Source organism: Xenia sp. Carnegie-2017, unplaced genomic scaffold (genome assembly GCF_021976095.1).
Source record: "Xenia sp. Carnegie-2017 unplaced genomic scaffold, XeniaSp_v1 HiC_scaffold_6, whole genome shotgun sequence".
NCBI lineage: Eukaryota > Metazoa > Cnidaria > Anthozoa > Malacalcyonacea > Xeniidae > Xenia > Xenia sp. Carnegie-2017.
In genome coordinates this window covers 11,424,844-11,446,193 of record NW_025813526.1, presented here as the reverse complement: position 1 = coordinate 11,446,193, position 21,350 = coordinate 11,424,844, and the positions used below count along the sequence as shown (strand labels likewise).

At 25.3% G+C, this 21,350-nt stretch overlaps 12 non-coding genes across 12 annotated transcripts; all 12 read left to right on the top strand.

The window, feature by feature from the left end:
• Positions 1–61: 61 nt before the first annotated feature.
• Positions 62–135, top strand: Trnan-guu. The gene has a single exon. It is a non-coding gene; the product is annotated as a tRNA-Asn (tRNA).
• Positions 136–1,538: 1,403 nt separating this feature from the next.
• On the top strand, positions 1,539–1,612 carry Trnan-guu. The gene has a single exon. It is a non-coding gene; the product is annotated as a tRNA-Asn (tRNA).
• Positions 1,613–3,011: 1,399 nt separating this feature from the next.
• On the top strand, positions 3,012–3,085 carry Trnan-guu. Its single transcript has one exon. It is a non-coding gene; the product is annotated as a tRNA-Asn (tRNA).
• Positions 3,086–4,475: 1,390 nt separating this feature from the next.
• On the top strand, positions 4,476–4,549 carry Trnan-guu. The gene has a single exon. It is a non-coding gene; the product is annotated as a tRNA-Asn (tRNA).
• Positions 4,550–5,953: 1,404 nt separating this feature from the next.
• Positions 5,954–6,027, top strand: Trnan-guu. The gene has a single exon. It is a non-coding gene; the product is annotated as a tRNA-Asn (tRNA).
• Positions 6,028–7,431: 1,404 nt separating this feature from the next.
• Positions 7,432–7,505, top strand: Trnan-guu. The gene has a single exon. It is a non-coding gene; the product is annotated as a tRNA-Asn (tRNA).
• Positions 7,506–8,909: 1,404 nt separating this feature from the next.
• On the top strand, positions 8,910–8,983 carry Trnan-guu. The gene has a single exon. It is a non-coding gene; the product is annotated as a tRNA-Asn (tRNA).
• Positions 8,984–10,375: 1,392 nt separating this feature from the next.
• On the top strand, positions 10,376–10,449 carry Trnan-guu. The gene has a single exon. It is a non-coding gene; the product is annotated as a tRNA-Asn (tRNA).
• Positions 10,450–11,855: 1,406 nt separating this feature from the next.
• Positions 11,856–11,929, top strand: Trnan-guu. Its single transcript has one exon. It is a non-coding gene; the product is annotated as a tRNA-Asn (tRNA).
• Positions 11,930–13,331: 1,402 nt separating this feature from the next.
• Positions 13,332–13,405, top strand: Trnan-guu. Its single transcript has one exon. It is a non-coding gene; the product is annotated as a tRNA-Asn (tRNA).
• Positions 13,406–14,807: 1,402 nt separating this feature from the next.
• Positions 14,808–14,881, top strand: Trnan-guu. Its single transcript has one exon. It is a non-coding gene; the product is annotated as a tRNA-Asn (tRNA).
• A 1,405-nt stretch (positions 14,882–16,286) lies between these two features.
• Trnan-guu lies at positions 16,287–16,360 on the top strand. The gene has a single exon. It is a non-coding gene; the product is annotated as a tRNA-Asn (tRNA).
• Positions 16,361–21,350: the final 4,990 nt, after the last annotated feature.

The window sequence follows — 21,350 nt, the reverse complement described above, 5'->3', positions numbered from 1 at the left end:
ACTATTCACAAGTTTCTATGAATAAAAAATAATATTTTAAAATATACCGATGCCATTAAATGTCTCTGTGGCGTAATTGGTTAGCGCGTTCGGCTGTTAACCGAAAGGTTGGTGGTTCGATTCCACCCAGTGACGATATGTTACTTTGTAACATTTTATTTTATGCTTCTTACTACCTGATATGAATCGTTTTAAAATCTATGTTTAACATTGAATTTTTTAGACAAAATTTTGCTATTTATAATATTTTTATGTAAAAAAACTAAATATAAACATAATTCTTATTAAAAATACTATATTTATAAGTAAGGGAAAAAAGAAAATTTAAAAAACAACATTTATTAATAAAAAAACCCACCAGTTTTTTCTATCTTAAATATTAAACTGACTTAAATTATAACAACATAATTTTTTTAAAGTATGTGTGAAACACATTCCAGAAAACATTCTTCCATGGTAGACATTCCCTATTTAGCTTGTCACAATTAATTTTTTTGTTGTGCTTTTTTTCAATGTATTAATATATAGACCAAAATTGCCAGATATCACACGCTGGATTAATATTTTACTACTCTTGTGTAGAAAGTTTGTAAAATTTTTGTTAAAGTAATAATCTTTATGTTTTACAATGGTTAAAATGAAGCCTATACATACAGTAAAATATAAAAGAAATTTTTCGTTCTTAAACAATTGTAAACAGGACAAGAAAACAGAGTTTTATGGAAATATGTTAATTGCAAAATTATTTTAATTTTTCCTATGAACAAAAAAGTAATATTTAAAATCTGCCATTACCAACAACAGACTCTGTGACATAATTGGTTAGCGCGTTGGGTTGTCAACCAAAAGATTGGTGGTTCGATTCCACCCAGTGACGATATGGCACTTTGTAACATTATATATTCTAGTTCTAGTAATTGATGTAAATAATTTCAAACTCTATAATTATCATTTTATTTTTTAGACTATATTTTGCTATCTATAATAGTTTTTATCTTACTACTAAATTTAAATGTAATTTTTTAATAAAATACTCCATTTATAAGTAAGAAAAAAAGTAAATATTAAAAACATCATTATTATTATATAAAAAAGAGTTCTTTCTCTCTTAAATTTTAAACGAACTTAAATTATAATAATAACATTTTTCGAAAATGTATGAAATAAATTCCAGAAAAGAATTTCCCATTGAATAATTTTTTCTATTTTGCTTATCACAAATAATATCTTTGAGATGTTATTTGTAAATTTATTTTAATAAAGAAAAATTATGTCAGATATCACACGGTGCATTATTATATTACTAAACTTGTGTAGACCACTTTTAAAAAGATTTTTAAAGTAATCTTTTTTAAATTTTGCAAGGTTTAAATTAAGCTATATGTACAGTAAAATATGAAGTAAATTTTTCTTTCTTAAACAATATTTAAACCAGATAGAAAAACAGAGCTTTCTTGGAAATTTGTGGTTCGCAAAACTATTCACAAGTTTCTATGAATAAAAAAATAATATTTTAAAATATACCGATGCCATTAAATGTCTCTGTGGCGTAATTGGTTAGCGCGTTCGGCTGTTAACCGAAAGGTTGGTGGTTCGATTCCACCCAGTGACGATATGTCACTTTGTAACATTTTATTTTATGCTTCTTACTACCTGATATTAATCGTTTTAAAATCTATGTTTAACATTGAATTTTTAGACAAAATTTTGCTATTTATAATATTTTTATGTAAAAATACTAAATATAAACATAATTTCTTATTAAAAATACTATATTTATAAGTAAGGGAAAAAAGAAAATTTAAGAAACAACATTTATTAATAAAAAAACCCACCAGTTTTTTCTATCTTAAATATTAAACTGACTTAAATTATAACAACATAATTTTTTTAAAGTATGTGTGAAACATATTCCAGAAAACATTCTTCCATGGTAGACATTCCCTATTTAGCTTGTCACAATTAATTTTTTTTGTTGTGCTTTTTTTCAATGTATTAATATATAAACGAAAATTGCCATATATCACACGCTGGATTAATATTTTACTACTCTTGTGTAAAAAGTTTGTAAAATTTTTGTTAAAGTAATAATCTTTATGTTTTACCATGGTTAAAATGAAGCTTATACATACAGTAAAATATAAAAGAAATTTTTCGTTCTTAAACAATTGTAAACAGGACAAGAAAACAGAGTTTTATGGAAATATGTTAATTGCAAAATTATTTTAATTTTTCCTATGAACAAAAAGTAATATTTAAAATCTGCCATTACCAACAACAGACTCTGTGACATAATTGGTTAGCGCGTTGGGTTGTCAACCAAAAGATTGGTGGTTCGATTCCACCCAGTGACGATATGGCACTTTGTAACATTATATATTCTAGTTCTAGTAATTGATGTAAATAATTTCAAACTCTATAATTATCATTTTATTTTTTAGACTATATTTTGCTATCTATAATAGTTTTTATCTTACTACTAAATTTAAATGTAATTTTTTAATAAAATACTCCATTTATAAGTAAGAAAAAAAGTAAATATTAAAAACATCATTATTATTATATAAAAAAGAGTTCTTTCTCTCTTAAATTTTAAACGAACTTAAATTATAATAATAACATTTTTCGAAAATATTTGAAATAAATTCCAGAAAAGAATTTCCTATTGAATAATTTTTTATTTTGCTTATCACAAATAATATCTTTGAGATGTTATTTGTAAATTTATTTTAATAAAGAAAAATTATGTCAGATATCACACGGTGCGTTATTATTTTACTAAACTTGTGTAGACCACTTTTAAAAAGATTTTTAAAGTAATCTTTTTAAATTTTGCAAGGTTTAAATTAAGCTATATGTACAGTAAAATATGAAGTAAATTTTTGTTTCTTAAACAATATTTAAACCAGATAGAAAAACAGAGCTTTCTTGGAAATTTGTGGTTTGCAAAACTATTCACAAGTTTCTATGAATAAAAAATAATATTTTAAAATATACCGATGCCATTAAATGTCTCTGTGGCGTAATTGGTTAGCGCGTTCGGCTGTTAACCGAAAGGTTGGTGGTTCGATTCCACCCAGTGACGATATGTTACTTTGTAACATTTTATTTTATGCTTCTTACTACCTGATATTAATCGTTTTAAAATCTATGTTTAACATTGAATTTTTAGACAAAATTTTGCTATTTATAATATTTTTATGTAAAATACTAAATATAAACATAATTTCTTATTAAAATACTATATTTATAAGTAAGGGAAAAAGAAAATTTAAGAAACAACATTTATTAATAAAAACCCACCAGTTTTTTCTATCTTAAATATTAAACTGACTTAAATTATAACAACATAATTTTTTAAAGTATGTGTGAAACATATTCCAGAAAACATTCTTCCATGGTAGACATTCCCTATTTAGCTTGTCACAATTAATTTTTTGTTGTGCTTTTTTCAATGTATTAATATATAAACGAAATTGCCAGATATCATACGCTGGATTAATATTTTACTAATCTTGTGTAGAAAGTTTGTAAAATTTTTGTTAAAGTAATATTCTTTATGTTTTGCATTGGTTAAAATGAAGCTTATACATGCAGTAAAATATCAAAGAAATTTTTCGTTCTTAAACAATTGTAAACAGGACAAGAAAACAGAGCTTTTATGGAAATATGTTAATTGCAAAATTATTTTAATTTTTCCTATGAACAAAAGTAATATTTAAAATGTGCCAATACCAACAACAGACTCTGTGGCATAATGGGTTAGCGCATTTGGGTGATAACCGAAACGTTGGTGGTTCTATTCCATCCAGTGACGATATGTTACTTTGTAACATTATATTTTGTAGTTCAAGTAATTGATGTAAATAATTTCAAAGTCTATTATTAACATTGTATTTTTTAGATTATATTTTGCTATCTATAATAGTGTTTAGTCATACTACTAAATCTAAATATAATTTTTTAATAAAAATACTCCATTTATGTGTAAGAAAAAAGTAAATTTTAAAAACATCATTACTGTTATAAAAAAAGAATTTTTTCTCTCTTTAATTTTAAACGAACTTAAATTATACTAATAACATTTTTCGAAAATATATGAAATAAATTCCAGAAAAGAATTTTGTATTGAATAAATTTTTTTATTTTGCTTATCACAACTAATATCTTTGAGATGTTATTTATAAGTTTATTTTTATAACGACAAAATAATGCCAGATACCACACGGTGCATTATTATTTTACTAAGCTTGTGTAGACCACTTTTGGAAAGTTTGTTACAGTAATCTTTTTAAATTTTGCAACGTTAAAATTAAGTTATATGTACAGTAAAATATGAAGTAAATTTTTCTTTCTTAAACAATATTAAACCAGATAGAAAAACAGAGCTTTCTTGGAAATGTGTGATTCGCAAAATTTTCACATGTTTCTATGAATAAAAAATAATATTTTAAAATATACCTATACCATTAAATGTCTCTGTGGCGTAATTGGTTAGCGCGTTCGGCTGTTAACCGAAAGGTTGGTGGTTCGATTCCACCCAGTGACGGTATGTTACTTTGTAACATTTTATTTTATGCTTCTTATTACCTAATATTAATCGTTTTAAAATCTATGTTTAACATTGAATTTTTTAGACAAAATTTTGCTATTTATAATATTTTTATGTAAAAATACTAAATATAAACATAATTTCTTATGAAAAATACTATATTTATAAGTAAGGGAAAAAAGAAAATTTAAGAAACAACATTTATTAATAAAAAAACCCACCAGTTTTTTCTATCTTAAATATTAAACTGACTTAAATTATAACAACATAATTTTTTAAAGTATGTGTGAAACATATTCCAGAAAACATTCTTCCATGGTAGACATTCCCTATTTAGCTTGTCACAATTAATTTTTTTTGTTGTGCTTTTTTTCAATGTATTAATATATAAACGGAAATTGCCAGATATGATACGCTGGGTTAATATTTTACTAATCTTGTGTAGAAAGTTTGTAAAATTTTTGTTAAAGTAATATTCTTTATGTTTTGCATTGGTTAAAATGAAGCTTATACATGCAGTAAAATATCAAAGAAATTTTTCATTCTTAAACAATTGTAAACAGGACAAGAAAACAGAGCTTTTATGGAAATATGTTAATTGCAAAATTATTTTAATTTTTCCTATGAACAAAAAGTAATATTTAAAATCTGCCATTACCAACAACAGACTCTGTGACATAATTGGTTAGCGCGTTTGGTTGTTAACCAAAAGATTGGTATTTCGATTCCACCCAGTGAGGATATGGCACTTTGTAACATTATAATTTCTAGTTCTAGTAATTGATGTAAATAATTTCAAACTCTATAATTATCATTTTATTTTTTAGACTATATTTTGCTATCTATAATAGTTTTTATCATACTACTAAATCTAAATATAGTTTTTTAATAAAAATACTCCATTTATAAGTAAGAAAAAAAGTAAATATTAAAAACATCACTATTATTATAAAAAAAAGAGTTCTTTCTCTCTTAAATTTTAAACGAACTTAATTTATAGTAATAACATTTTTCGAAAATATTTGAAATAAATTCCTGAAGAGAATTTCCTATTGAATAATTTTTTTTATTTTGCTTATCACAAATAATATCTTTGAGATGTTATTTGTAAATTTATTTTAATAAAGAAAAATTATGTCAGATATCACACGGTGCATTATTATATTACTAAACTTGTGTAGACCACTTTTAAAAAGATTTTTAAAGTAATCTTTTTTAAATTTTGCAAGGTTTAAATTAAGCTATATGTACAGTAAAATATGAAGTAAATTTTTCTTTCTTAAACAATATTTAAACCAAATAGAAAAACATACCTTTCTTGGAAATTTGTTGTTTGCAAAACTATTCACAAGTTTCTATGAATAAAAAATAATATTTTAAAATATACCGATGCCATTAAATGTCTCTGTGGCGTAATTGGTTAGCGCATTCGGCTGTTAACCGAAAGGTTGGTGGTTCGATTCCACCCAGTGACGATATGTCACTTTGTAACATTTTATTTTATGCTTCTTATTACCTAATATTAATCGTTTTAAAATCTATGTTTAACATTGCATTTTTTAGACAAAATTTTGCTATTTATAATATTTTTATGTAAAAATACTAAATATAAACATAATTTCTTGTTAAAAATACTATATTTATAAGTAAGGGAAAAAAGAAAATTTAAGAAACAACATTTATTAATAAAAAAACCCACCAGTTTTTTCTATCTTAAATATTAAACTGACTTAAATTATAACAACATAATTTTTTAAAGTATGTGTGAAACATATTCCAGAAAACATTCTTCCATGGTAGACATTCCCTATTTAGCTTGTCACAATTAATTTTTTTTGTTGTGCTTTTTTTCAATGTATTAATATATAAACGGAAATTGCCAGATATCATACGCTGGGTTAATATTTTACTAATCTTGTGTAGAAAGTTTGTAAAATTTTTGTTAAAATAATATTCTTTATGTTTTGCATTGGTTAAAATGAAGGTTATACATGCAGTAAAATATCAAAGAAATTCTTCATTTATAAACAATTGTAAACAGGACAAGAAAACAAAGCTTTTATGGAAATATGTTAATTGCAAAATTATTTTAATTTTTCCTATGAACAAAAAGTAATATTTAAAATCTGCCATTACCAACAACAGACTCTGTGACATAATTGGTTAGCGCGTTTGGTTGTTAACCAAAAGATTGGTGGTTCGATTCCACCCAGTGAGGATATGGCACTTTGTAACATTATAATTTCTAGTTCTAGTAATTGATGTAAATAATTTCAAACTCTATAATTATCATTTTATTTTTTAGACTATATTTTGCTATCTATAATAGTTTTTATCATACTACTAAATCTAAATATAGTTTTTTAATAAAAATACTCCATTTATAAGTAAGAAAAAAAGTAAATATTAAAAACATCACTATTATTATAAAAAAAAGAGTTCTTTCTCTCTTAAATTTTAAACGAACTTAATTTATAGTAATAACATTTTTCGAAAATATTTGAAATAAATTCCTGAAGAGAATTTCCTATTGAATAATTTTTTTTATTTTGCTTATCACAAGTAATATCTTTGAGATGTTACTTGTAAATTTATTTTAATAAAGAAAAATTATGTCAGATATCACACGGTGCATTATTATATTACTAAACTTGTGTAGACCACTTTTAAAAAGATTTTTAAAGTAATCTTTTTTAAATTTTGCAAGGTTTAAATTAAGCTATATGTACAGTAAAATATGAAGTAAATTTTTCTTTCTTAAACAATATTTAAACCAAATAGAAAAACATACCTTTCTTGGAAATTTGTTGTTTGCAAAACTATTCACAAGTTTCTATGAATAAAAAATAATATTTTAAAATATACCGATGCCATTAAATGTCTCTGTGGCGTAATTGGTTAGCGCATTCGGCTGTTAACCGAAAGGTTGGTGGTTCGATTCCACCCAGTGACGATATGTCACTTTGTAACATTTTATTTTATGCTTCTTATTACCTAATATTAATCGTTTTAAAATCTATGTTTAACATTGCATTTTTTAGACAAAATTTTGCTATTTATAATATTTTTATGTAAAAATACTAAATATAAACATAATTTCTTGTTAAAAATACTATATTTATAAGTAAGGGAAAAAAGAAAATTTAAGAAACAACATTTATTAATAAAAAAACCCACCAGTTTTTTCTATCTTAAATATTAAACTGACTTAAATTATAACAACATAATTTTTTAAAGTATGTGTGAAACATATTCCAGAAAACATTCTTCCATGGTAGACATTCCCTATTTAGCTTGTCACAATTAGTTTTTTTTGTTGTGCTTTTTTTCAATGTATTAATATATAAACGGAAATTGCCAGATATCATACGCTGGGTTAATATTTTACAAGTCTTGTGTAAAAAGTTTGTAAAATTTTTGTTAAAGTAATATTCTTTATGTTTTGCATTGGTTAAAACGAAGCTTATACATGCAGTAAAATATGAAAGAAATTTTTCATTCTTAAACAATTGTAAACAGGACAAGAAAACAGAGCTTTTATTGAAATATGTTAATTGCAAAATTATTTTAATTTTTCCTATGAACAAAAAGTAATATTTAAAATCTGCCATTACCAACAACAGACTCTGTGACATAATTGGTTAGCGCGTTTGGTTGTTAACCAAAAGATTGGTATTTCGATTCCACCCAGTGAGGATATGGCACTTTGTAACATTATAATTTCTAGTTCTAGTAATTGATGTAAATAATTTCAAACTCTATAATTATCATTTTATTTTTTAGACTATATTTTGCTATCTATAATAGTTTTTATCATACTACTAAATCTAAATATAATTTTTTAATAAAAATACTCCATTTATAAGTAAGAAAAAAAGTAAATATTAAAAACATCACTATTATTATAAAAAAAAGAGTTCTTTCTCTCTTAAATTTTAAACGAACTTAATTTATAGTAATAACATTTTTCGAAAATATTTGAAATAAATTCCTGAAGAGAATTTCCTATTGAATAATTTTTTTTATTTTGCTTATCACAAGTAATATCTTTGAGATGTTACTTGTAAATTTATTTTAATAAAGAAAAATTATGTCAGATATCACACGGTGCATTATTATTTTACTAAACTTGTGTAGACCACTTTTAAAAAGATTTTTAAAGTAATCTTTTTTAAATTTTGCAAGGTTTAAATTAAGCTATATGTACAGTAAAATATGAAGTAAATTTTTCTTTCTTAAACAATATTTAAACCAAATAGAAAAACAGACCTTTCTTGGAAATTTGTGGTTTGCAAAACTATTCACAAGTTTCTATGAATAAAAAATAATATTTTAAAATATACCGATGCCATTAAATGTCTCTGTGGCGTAATTGGTTAGCGCGTTCGGCTGTTAACCGAAAGGTTGGTGGTTCGATTCCACCCAGTGACGATATGTCACTTTGTAACATTTTATTTTATGCTTCTTACTACCTGATATTAATCGTTTTAAAATCTATGTTTAACATTGAATTTTTTAGACAAAATTTTGCTATTTATAATATTTTTATGTAAAAATACTAAATATAAACATAATTTCTTATTAAAAATACTATATTTATAAGTAAGGGAAAAAGAAAATTTAAGAAACAACATTTATTAATAAAAACCCACCAGTTTTTCTATCTTAAATATTAAACTGACTTAAATTATAACAACATAATTTTTAAAGTATGTGTGAAACATATTCCAGAAAACATTCTTCCATGGTAGACATTCCCTATTTAGCTTGTCACAATTAATTTTTTGTTGTGCTTTTTTCAATGTATTAATATATAAACGAAATTGCCAGATATCATACGCTGGGTTAATATTTTACTAATCTTGTGTAGAAAGTTTGTAAAATTTTGTTAAAGTAATATTCTTTATGTTTTGCATTGGTTAAAATGAAGCTTATACATGCAGTAAAATATCAAAGAAATTTTTCGTTCTTAAACAATTGTAAACAGGACAAGAAAACAGAGCTTTTATAGAAATATGTTAATTGCAAAATTATTTTAATTTTTCCTATGAACAAAAAGTAATATTTAAAATCTGCCATTACCAACAACAGACACTGTGACGTAATTGGTTAGCGCGTTTGGTTGTTAACCAAAAGATTGGTGGTTCGATTCCACCCAGTGACGATATGGCACTTTGTAACATTATAATTTCTAGTTCTAGTAATTGATGTAAATAATTTCAAACTCTATAATTATCATTTTATTTTTTAGACTATATTTTGCTATCTATAATAGTTTTTATCATACTACTAAATCTAAATATAATTTTTTAATAAAAATACTCCATTTATAAGTAAGAAAAAAAGTAAATATTAAAAACATCACTATTATTATAAAAAAAAGAGTTCTTTCTCTCTTAAATTTTAAACGAACTTAAATTATAGTAATAACATTTTTCGAAAATATTTGAAATAAATTCCTGAAGAGAATTTCCTATTGAATAATTTTTTTTATTTTGCTTATCACAAGTAATATCTTTGAGATGTTATTTGTAAATTTATTTTAATAAAGAAAAATTATGTCAGATATCACACGGTGCATTATTATTTTACTAAACTTGTGTAGACCACTTTTAAAAAGATTTTTAAAGTAATCTTTTTTAAATTTTGCAAGGTTTAAATTAACTATATGTACAGTAAAATATCAAGTAAATTTTTCTTTCTTAAACAATATTTAAACCAAATAGAAAAACAGAGCTTTTTGGAAATTTGTGGTTTGCAAAACTATTCACAAGTTTCTATGAATAAAAAATAATATTTTAAAATATACCGATGCCATTAAATGTTTCTGTGGCGTAATTGGTTAGCGCGTTCGGCTGTTAACCGAAAGGTTTGTGGTTCGATTCCACCCAGTGACGCTATGTTACTTTGTAACATTTTATTTTATACTTCTTACTACCTGATATTAAACTTTTTAAAATCTATGTTTAACATTGAATTTTTTTGACAAAATTTTGCTATTTATAATATTTTTATGTCAAAATACGAAATATAAACATAATTTCTTAATAAAAATACTATATTTATAAGTAAGGGAAAAAAGTAAATTTAAGAAACAACATTTATTAATAAAAAACACCGACCAGTTTTTTCTTTCTTAAATATTAAACTGACTTAAATTATAACAACATAATTTTTTAAAGTATGTGTGAAACATATTCCAGAAAACATTCTTCCATGGTAGACATTCCCTATTTAGCTTGTCACAATTAGTTTTTTTTGTTGTGCTTTTTTTCAATGTATTAATATATAAACGGAAATTGCCAGATATCATAAGCTGGGTTAATATTTTACTAATCTTGTGTAGAAAGTTTGTAAAATTTTTGTTAAAATAACATTCTTTATGTTTTGCATTGGTTAAAATGAAGCTTATACATGCAGTAAAATATCAAAGAAATTTTTCATTCTTAAACGATTGTAATTAGGACAAGAAAACAGAGCTTTTATGGAAATATGTTAATTGCAAAATTATTTTAATTTTTCCTATGAACAAAAAAGTAATATTTAAAATCTGCCATTACCAACAACAGACACTGTGACGTAATTGGTTAGCGCGTTTGGTTGTTAACCAAAAGATTGGTGGTTCGATTCCACCCAGTGACGATATGGCACTTTGTAACATTATAATTTCTAGTTCTAGTAATTGATGTAAATAATTTCAAACTCTATAATTATCATTTTATTTTTTAGACTATATTTTGCTATCTATAATAGTTTTTATCATACTACTAAATCTAAATATAGTTTTTTAATAAAAATACTCCATTTATAAGTAAGAAAAAAAGTAAATATTAAAAACATCACTATTATTATAAAAAAAAGAGTTCTTTCTCTCTTAAATTTTAAACGAACTTAAATTATAGTAATAACATTTTTCGAAAATATTTGAAATAAATTCCTGAAGAGAATTTCCTATTGAATAATTTTTTTTATTTTGCTTATCACAAGTAATATCTTTGAGATGTTACTTGTAAATTTATTTTAATAAAGAAAAATTATGTCAGATATCACACGGTGCATTATTATTTTACTAAACTTGTGTAGACCACTTTTAAAAAGATTTTTAAAGTAATCTTTTTTAAATTTTGCAAGGTTTAAATTAAGCTATATGTACAGTAAAATATGAAGTAAATTTTTCTTTTTTAAACAATATTTAAACCAAATAGAAAAACAGAGCTTTCTTGGAAATTTGTGGTTCGCAAAACTATTCACAAGTTTCTATGAATAAAAAATAATATTTTAAAATATACCGATGCCATTAAATGTCTCTGTGGCGTAATTGGTTAGCGCGTTCGGCTGTTAACCGAAAGGTTTGTGGTTCGATTCCACCCAGTGACGATATGTTACTTTGTAACATTTTATTTTATACTTCTTACTACCTGATATTAAACTTTTTAAAATCTATGTTTAACATTGAATTTTTTTGACAAAATTTTGCTATTTATAATATTTTTATGTCAAAATACGAAATATAAACATAATTTCTTAATAAAAATACTATATTTATAAGTAAGGGAAAAAAGTAAATTTAAGAAACAACATTTATTAATAAAAAACACCGACCAGTTTTTTCTTTCTTAAATATTAAACTGACTTAAATTATAACAACATAATTTTTTAAAGTATGTGTGAAACATATTCCAGAAAACATTCTTCCATGGTAGACATTCCCTATTTAGCTTGTCACAATTAGTTTTTTTTGTTGTGCTTTTTTTCAATGTATTAATATATAAACGGAAATTGCCAGATATCATAAGCTGGGTTAATATTTTACTAATCTTGTGTAGAAAGTTTGTAAAATTTTTGTTAAAGTAACATTCTTTATGTTTTGCATTGGTTAAAATGAAGCTTATACATGCAGTAAAATATCAAAGAAATTTTTCATTCTTAAACGATTGTAATTAGGACAAGAAAACAGAGCTTTTATGGAAATATGTTAATTGCAAAATTATTTTAATTTTTCCTATGAACAAAAAGTAATATTTAAAATCTGCCATTACCAACAACAGACTCTGTGACATAATTGGTTAGCGCGTTTGGTTGTTAACCAAAAGATTGGTGGTTCGATTCCACCCAGTGACGATATGGCACTTTGTAACATTATAATTTCTAGTTCTAGTAATTGATGTAAATAATTTCAAACTCTATAATTATCATTTTATTTTTTAGACTATATTTTGCTATCTATAATAGTTTTTATCATACTACTAAATCTAAATATAGTTTTTTAATAAAAATACTCCATTTATAAGTAAGAAAAAAAGTAAATATTAAAAACATCACTATTATTATAAAAAAAAGAGTTCTTTCTCTCTTAAATTTTAAACGAACTTAAATTATAGTAATAACATTTTTCGAAAATATTTGAAATAAATTCCTGAAGAGAATTTCCTATTGAATAATTTTTTTTATTTTGCTTATCACAAGTAATATCTTTGAGATGTTACTTGTAAATTTATTTTAATAAAGAAAAATTATGTCAGATATCACACGGTGCATTATTATTTTACTAAACTTGTGTAGACCACTTTTAAAAAGATTTTTAAAGTAATCTTTTTAAATTTTGCAAGGTTTAAATTAAGCTATATGTACAGTAAAATATGAAGTAAATTTTTCTTTTTAAACAATATTTAAACCAGATAGAAAAACAGAGCTTTCTTGAAATTTGTGGTTCGCAAAACTATTCACAAGTTTCTATGAATAAAAAATAATATTTTAAAATATACCTATACCATTAAATGTCTCTGTGGCGTAATTGGTTAGCGCGTTCGGCTGTTAACCGAAAGGTTGGTGGTTCGATTCCACCCAGTGACGGTATGTTACTTTGTAACGTTTTATTTTATACTTCTTACTACTGGTATTAATCTTTTTAAAATCTATGTTTATCATTGAAATTTTACACAAAATTTTGCTATTTATAATACTTTTATGTCAAAATACTAAATATAAACATAATTTCTTAATACAAATACTATATTTATAAGTAAGGGAAAAAAGTATATTTAAGAAACAACATTTATTAATAAAAAACCCCACCAGTTTTTTCTTTCTTAAATATTGAACTGACTTAAATTATAACAACATATTTTTTTTAAAGTATGTGTGAAACATATTCCAGAAAACATTCTTCCATGGTAGACATTCCCTATTTAGCTTGTCACAATTAGTTTTTTTTGTTGTGCTTTTTTTCAATGTATTAATATATAAACGGAAATTGCCAGATATCATAAGCTGGGTTAATATTTTACTAATCTTGTGTAGAAAGTTTGTAAAATTTTTGTTAAAGTAACATTCTTTATGTTTTGCATTGGTTAAAATGAAGGTTATACATGCAGTAAAATATCAAAGAAATTTTTCATTCTTAAACAATTGTAATTAGGACAAGAAAACAGAGCTTTTATGGAAATATGTTAATTGCAAAATTATTTTAATTTTTCCTATGAACAAAAAGTAATATTTAAAATCTGCCATTACCAACAACAGACTCTGTGACATAATTGGTTAGCGCGTTTGGTTGTTAACCAAAAGATTGGTGGTTCGATTCCACCCAGTGACGATATGGCACTTTGTAACATTATAATTTCTAGTTCTAGTAATTGATGTAAATAATTTCAAACTCTATAATTATCATTTTATTTTTTAGACTATATTTTGCTATCTATAATAGTTTTTATCATACTACTAAATCTAAATATAGTTTTTTAATAAAAATACTCCATTTATAAGTAAGAAAAAAAGTAAATATTAAAAACATCACTATTATTATAAAAAAAGAGTTCTTTCTCTCTTAAATTTTAAACGAACTTAATTTATAGTAATAACATTTTTCGAAAATATTTGAAATAAATTCCTGAAGAGAATTTCCTATTGAATAATTTTTTTTATTTTGCTTATCACAAGTAATATCTTTGAGATGTTATTTGTAAATTTATTTTAATAAGGAAAAATTAAGTCAGATATCACACGGTGCATTATTATTTTACTAAACTTGTGTAGACCACTTTTAAAAAGATTTTTAAAGTAATCTTTTTTAAATTTTGCAAGGTTTAAATTAAGCTATATGTACAGTAAAATATGAAGTAAATTTTTCTTTTTTAAACAATATTTAAACCAGATAGAAAAACAGAGCTTTCTTGGAAATTTGTGGTTCGCAAAACTATTCACAAGTTTCTATGAATAAAAAATAATATTTTAAAATATACCGATGCCATTAAATGTTTCTGTGGCGTAATTGGTTAGCGCGTTCGGCTGTTAACCGAAAGGTTGGTGGTTCGATTCCCTCCAGTGACGATATGTTACTTTGTAACATTTTATTTTATACTTCTTACTACCTGATATTAAACCTTTTTAAAATCTATGTTTAACATTGAATTTTTTTGACAAAATTTTGCTATTTATAATATTTTTATGTCAAAATACGAAATATAAACATAATTTCTTAATAAAAATACTATATTTATAAGTAAGGGAAAAAAGTAAATTTAAGAAACAACATTTATTAATAAAAAACACCGACCAGTTTTTTCTTTCTTAAATATTAAACTGACTTAAATTATAACAACATAATTTTTTAAAGTATGTGTGAAACATATTCCAGAAAACATTTTTCCATGGTAGACATTCCCTATTTAGCTTGTCACAATTAATTTTTTTTGTTGTGCTTTTTTTCAATGTATTAATATATAAACGTAAATTGCCAGATATCATACGCTGGGTTAATATTTTACTAATCTTGTGTAGAAAGTTTGTAAAATTTTTGTTAAAGTAACATTCTTTATGTTTTGCATTGGTTAAAATGAAGCTTATACATGCAGTAAAATATCAAAGAAATTTTTCATTCTTAAACAATTGTAATTAGGACAAGAAAACAGAGCTTTTATGGAAATATGTTAATTGCAAAATTATTTTAATTTTTCATATGAACAAAAAGTAATATTTAAAATCTGCCATTACCAACAACAGACTCTGTGACATAATTGGTTAGCGCGTTGGGTTGTCAACCAAAAGATTGGTGGTTCGATTCCACCCAGTGACGATATGGCACTTTGTAACATTATATATTCTAGTTCTAGTAATTGATGTAAATAATTTCAAACTCTATAATTATCATTTTATTTTTTAGACTATATTTTGCTATCTATAATAGTTTTTATCATACTACTAAATCTAAATATAGTTTTTTAATAAAAATACTCCATTTATAAGTAAGAAAAAAAGTAAATATTAAAAACATCACTATTATTATAAAAAAAAGAGTTCTTTCTCTCTTAAATTTTAAACGAACTTAAATTATAGTAATAACATTTTTCGAAAATATTTGAAATAAATTCCTGAAGAGAATTTCCTATTGAATATTTTTTTTATTTTGCTTATCACAAGTAATATCTTTGAGATGTTATTTGTAAATTTATTTTAATAAGGAAAAATTAAGTCAGATATCACACGGTGCATTATTATTTTACTAAACTTGTGTAGACCACTTTTAAAAAGATTTTTAAAGTAATCTTTTTTAAATTTTGCAAGGTTTAAATTAAGCTATATGTACAGTAAAATATGAAGTAAATTTTTCTTTTTTAAACAATATTTAAACCAGATAGAAAAACAGAGCTTTCTTGGAAATTTGTGGTTCGCAAAACTATTCACAAGTTTCTATGAATAAAAAATAATATTTTAAAATATACCGATGCCATTAAATGTTTCTGTGGCGTAATTGGTTAGCGCGTTCGGCTGTTAACCGAAAGGTTGGTGGTTCGATTCCCTCCAGTGACGATATGTTACTTTGTAACATTTTATTTTATACTTCTTACTACCTGATATTAAACCTTTTTAAAATCTATGTTTAACATTGAATTTTTTTGACAAAATTTTGCTATTTATAATATTTTTATGTCAAAATACGAAATATAAACATAATTTCTTAATAAAAATACTATATTTATAAGTAAGGGAAAAAAGTAAATTTAAGAAACAACATTTATTAATAAAAAACACCGACCAGTTTTTTCTTTCTTAAATATTAAACTGACTTAAATTATAACAACATAATTTTTTTAAAGTATGTGTGAAACATATTCCAGAAAACATTCTTCCATGGAAAACATTCCCTATTTAGCTTGTCACAATTAATTTTTTGGTTGTGCTTTTTTTCAATGTTCTAATATATAAACGAAAATTGTCTGATCTCATACGCTGGGTTAATATTTTACTAATCGTGTGTAGAAAGTTTGTAAAATTTTTGTTAAATAATATTCTTTATGCTTTGCAATGGTTGAAATGAAGATTATATATGCAGTTAAATATCAAAGAAATTTTTCGTTCTTAAACAATTTTAAACAGGAGAAGAAAACAGAGCTTTCACGGAAATATGTTAATTGCAAAAATATTTTAATTTTTCGTATGAACAAAAAATAATATTTAAAATGTGCCCATACTAACAACACACTTTGTGGCGTACCTGGTTAGGGCGTTGGGCTGTTAACCGAAAGGTTGGTGGTTCGATTCCAACCAGTGACGATATGGCATTTTATAACATTATATTTTGTAGTTCTAGTAATTGATGTAAATAATTTTAAAGTCTATAATTATCATTGTATTTTTTAGACTATATTGTGCTATCTGTAATAGCTTTTATTCATACTACTAAATCTAAATATAATTTTTTAATAAAAATACTCCATTTATAAGTAAGAAAAAAAGTAAATTTTAAAAACATCATTATTATTATAAAAAAATAGTTTTTTCTGTCTTAAATTTTAAACGAACTTAAATTATAGTAACATTTTTCGAAATATATGAAATAAATTCCAGAACAAATTTTTCTATTGAATAATTTTTTTATTTTGCTTATCACGAATATTATCTTTGAGATGTTATTTTTAAATTTAATTTAATAAAGACGAAATAATGTCAGATATCACAAAGTGCATGATTATTTTACTTAAGTTGTGTAGACCACTTTTAAAAATTTGGTAAAATAATCTTTTTTAAGTTTTGCAACGTTTAAATTAAGCTATATTTGCATTAAAATATCAAGTAAATTTTTCTTTCTTAAACAATGTTTAAACCATATAAAAAAAACAGAGCTTTCTTGGAATTCTGTTGTTCGTAAAATTATTCACATTTTTCTATGAATAAAAAATAATATTTTAATATATCCCGATACCATCAAAGGTCTCTGTAGCACTTAATATTCATACTATATGCAGTATGTTGTATATGCAATGCACTTAATATTCAAAACAGGTTAATCGAAAAACGCAATGTCAAGTAATAAAACAAAAATTTAAAGTAATGAAAATAGAAGTAACCACAAAACTCAAAATATCAAAAGCGACTAATTTTCCATTGTTAAGAAAGATGCGTTAACTCAAATATGAATGACTTTAGCTTTCTGTCATATGAATGAGGTGTAAAAGGGTTTTTTAGCATCTAACAGTGTATTTGTTCTATAGCAGACAGTATTTTCCTGAATCTAGTAAGCCCGAGAAAAGTTTATTTGAGCCAATGGTTTAAGCAGCCGAAGCCATTGTGTTTCCATTGATCTATGTGGGGTTTTGTTTTAGTAAGGCAGTGTTTCCAATTGGTGTTCAGTTGTCAGATCATAAATTAAGTTCATAGATTAGTGAAATTTTGAAAAAACACTGAAATATAGTTTAGTGACTTTCTTTTCAATTTTAAGAAATTTTGTAAAAAAGTATTCAATTCCAACGACTGAACTGTCATACCTCGACAATGGTCCAAAATCATTGAAAATTTCTAAGTTAATCCGACGTGTTCCAGCAATGTCCAAGTTAATATAAAACTTTTGACATTAGAAAACATGAACATTTCATCTAGTTTAAGAAAGGCTAGAGATTGTAGTTTCCCATCTTTATGATTTCTGATAATAATTATATCATATATTTAATGAATTTATCGCAATGCTTATTCCATGACAAGACATAATGTGGTTCTGTGATCAGCCACCATATTGCATTCTCTTGTGATGCGCTATTACAGCCAACTGTGATGTAATGCGATACATTGTAATGTTCTGATGCATTGTGATACATTGTGATGTGGTATGATGCATTGTGATACATGGGATGTAGTGTGATTTATTGTGATACATTATGCTGTAGTGCTATTACATTGTGATGAATTGTGATATAGTGAGATACTTTATCATGGATTGTGATACATTGTGATGCATTGTAATACATTTTGATACAGTGTGATACATTGTGATGCATTGTGATGCATTGTGATGTAGTGTGAAGTAGTGTGACGTAGTTGGATGCATTGTGGTATAGTGTGATGCATTGCGATGCATTGTGATTCATTGTGATGCATTATGTTGTAGTGTGAGGCGTGGTGATACATTGTGATGCATTGTGATACATTGTGATGTAATGTGATGCAGTGTGGTACATTGTGATGCATTGTGATACAGCATGATACATTGTGATGCATTGTGAAACATTGTGATGTAGTGTGATATAGTGTGATATAGTGTGATATATTGTGATCGATCGTGATACATTGTGATGTAGTGTAATGCATTGATATATATTTTGATGCAGTATGATACATTGTGATGTAGTGTGAAACATTGTGATGTAGTGTGATGTAGTGTGATGTAGTGTGATGTAGTGTGAGACATTGTGATGCATTGTGATACAGTATGATACATTGTAATGCATTGTGGAACATTGTGATGTAGTGTGATATAGTGTGATATAGTGTGATACATTGTGATCGATCGTGATACATTGTGATGTAGTGTAATGCATTGTCTTTTATTGTGATGTAGTGTGATACATTGTGATACATTGTGATACATTGTGATGTAGTGTGATGTACTGTGATGTAGAGTGATACATTGTTATATAGTGTGATACATTGTTATTCATTGTGATACATGCTTACTTGCTACACAAATTCATTACACTCAAACATTGAAAATTAACACTCCTTGGTATTAAAATGTTTCTAAAAACCAAAAACCTACACAACAAGACTATTGTAAAATTAGAACCAAATTGAGTACCACAGTCAACACAACAATCGTCACAGAACTCATCACCACATTCAACTAAAATTCATCATTCTAAATAATAAAATGAAAAATCGTTTTTAAAACACATTTTCCATCAAATACAACAATTCAAAAATAATTCTTAACTGTTTATGACTATTTTAATTTCCTTAGACATCACAAAAAAGTATATAAGTCTAGAAATTGAAAAAACACTAAGGTTCAATTTGCAGTGTACTTTTCATTTCTCTTATTTAGCGTATAATTTAAAAACTACATGGTAGAACTTTTTAAACTTGGCCATATTGTACATAATCTTATTTTTAAAAACATATCGAAAATCTGGAGGGTGCACAAAAAAATAAGGTGTAGAATATTATTGACAAAGTTAGACAACACGAATACACGAATACGCGTAATATTTTCTTATATAATTAAGTTAAGAATTCCAGTCCTTTACTAAATAAAGGCCTATAGATGAAAACCCCCCCCAAGGTAGAAATTTTTCAAACTTGGTCATTTTGTATATATTTTTATCATCTATAACATATCCAAAATCTGGAGGGTGCACAAAAATATAAAAGGAATAAAATTCCTTGAGATTTTACTCTGTTATAAAGTGTAAAGTTGGCACCACATTTGACAAATAGCTCTATAGCTAAAAAAGTACACGGTAGAATTTTTTTCACGCAAGTATATTATAGAATTTTATATTGTCTATAATATGTATCAGGAATTTGGAAAGTTCACAAAAATATAAATGGTAGAAAAATATCGACACACTAGGATGACTTAAATGCACGTAATATAATCTTGCTTAATAAAGTTAAAAATTACGGTCTTTAACAAACAAAGCCTTATAAATAAAAACTACCATTCAACTATTATACCACCACCTGATACGTGAAGGCAATCATCTTTGGAGCAAAATTGTTCAAAACAGAGTGCAAGGCTTCCAACAACTTGTTCGAGCAAGATGGGAGGCTTTCGTAATTATATATAGGATTCAAAACAAAATCCTTACCTCTCTAGGATTCCATTCAGAATGTGAACTTTCTTTCATTAGTCTTTCTGAGAAATGAACAGAAGGAAAAGCAAAGCTTTAGTCGATTTGCTACAAAAATCTGATCCCTTTCGGTCTTACTTTTAATGTAATGCAGCACTACCATTGAAATGCTCCAGAAAACAATTTGATTCATTGAGAGATCCAGCTCATCACAAATTTGTTTTTTCAACCTTACAGCCAATGTTGCAGCGGTTAGTTCCAATCTGTGTACCGTGACTGTTTTAATAGGTGGAACTCTAGATTTGCCAATAAATAAGTAGAATGAATGCTTCATTCCGTATCTTCACACCAAAGTCACGTTGATACATTTTATTCTTAGGTCGATGCGTCAGAGAAATAATGGATTTCTGCACTACTTGTCTATATATATTCGAGCAATTTCTCCAACTTAAGGCTTACACATGGCGCTCTTTCCTAGTTAGGTATGTCATATAAAGCTTCAAGATCTTTTGACACCCAATTTGTTATACGGAATCCACCCTAAACATCAAAACTGATAGTTTGTCGACCACCTTGACTGCTCCTTTCCTTTCTAGTAAAGACTTTAGACTGTGTTTTACATAAAAGTTACTATCAACTGTATCGACAACTTGTTTGCTGAAATCTTTCCATTTATCTGTAGAAGTTCTTTATAATATTAGAACAACAACTTGAGGAAGAGGTTTCTCCGAAGAATT